The following is a 1,097-nucleotide window of genomic DNA, read 5'->3' as shown; positions in this document are numbered from 1 at the left end:
CCATGGATGGAGGGGACTGGTGGGCTGCAGTCCATGGGGTCGCTAGGAGTCGGACACGACTGAGTGACTTCACTTTCACTTTTCACTTTCATGCATTGGAGAAGGAAATGGCAATCCACTCCAGTGTTCTGGCCTGGAGAATCCCAGGGACAGGGGAGCCTGGTGGGCTGCCGTCTATGGGGTCGCACAATGTTGGACATGACTGAAGCGACTTAGCAGCAGCAGCACAGTTCCTGGTGGCTCAGATGGTAAAGAATCTGCCTGTCATGCAGGAGACCCAGGTTCGATCCCTGGGTCAGGAAGATATCCTGGAGAAGGGAATGACAACCCACTCGAGTATTCTTGCCTGGAGAATTCCATGGACAGAGGAGCCTGGTGGACTACAATCTATGGGATTACGAAGAATCAAACTCTAGTGAGTGACTTTCACTTTCACTCTCCTCTTTCACTTTCATCAAGAGGCTCTTTAGTTCCTCTTCACTTCCTGTCATTTAAGTGGTATCATCTGCATATTTGAGGTTGTTGATATTTCTCCTGGCAAGCTTGATTCCAGTTTATGACTCATCCAGCTCGGCATTTCACATATCGATCATAAAAATCATAGTAGTCATTAATAAAATGGAAACGCTATGCACACACACTAACTCGCTTCAGTCGTGTCCAACTCTGTGCGACCCTATGGACAGCAGCCCACCAGGCTCCTCTGTCCACAGGATTCTCCAGGCGAGACTACTGGAGTGGGTTGCCATTTCCTTCTGCAGTAAAATGGAAAACAGAAAAACAATTGGGAAAAATCAAAACCAACCAAAAACTAGGTATATTGGAAAAATTAATAAAGAGTAAGTTAGTCTACCAATAGTGATCAGAGAAAAAAGAGAGGACACTAACTTTACTATCAAGGATGAAAGAGTGGACATCACTATAGATTCCAAACATATTAGAAAATAATAAAGAAAAATTATGAAGACTTCTATGCCAGTAAGTTTGACAACTTTAGGCAAAATAGACAAATTTATTGAAAGAAGTAAAAACATCAAATCTAAGTCAAAATGAGAAAGATAATAGGGTTCATCTATTAAAGAAAATTAATTGTAGCT

At 42.6% G+C, this 1,097-nt stretch overlaps 1 non-coding gene across 1 annotated transcript; it reads left to right on the top strand.

Moving 5' to 3' along the window:
• Positions 1-230: 230 nt before the first annotated feature.
• TRNAD-GUC (transfer RNA aspartic acid (anticodon GUC)) lies at positions 231-303 on the top strand. Its single transcript has one exon. It is a non-coding gene; the product is annotated as a tRNA-Asp (tRNA).
• Positions 304-1,097: the final 794 nt, after the last annotated feature.

Source organism: Bos javanicus, chromosome 10, assembly GCF_032452875.1.
Source record: "Bos javanicus breed banteng chromosome 10, ARS-OSU_banteng_1.0, whole genome shotgun sequence".
NCBI classification, from domain to species: domain Eukaryota; kingdom Metazoa; phylum Chordata; class Mammalia; order Artiodactyla; family Bovidae; genus Bos; species Bos javanicus.
This window is presented reverse-complemented; position numbering and strand designations above follow the sequence as displayed.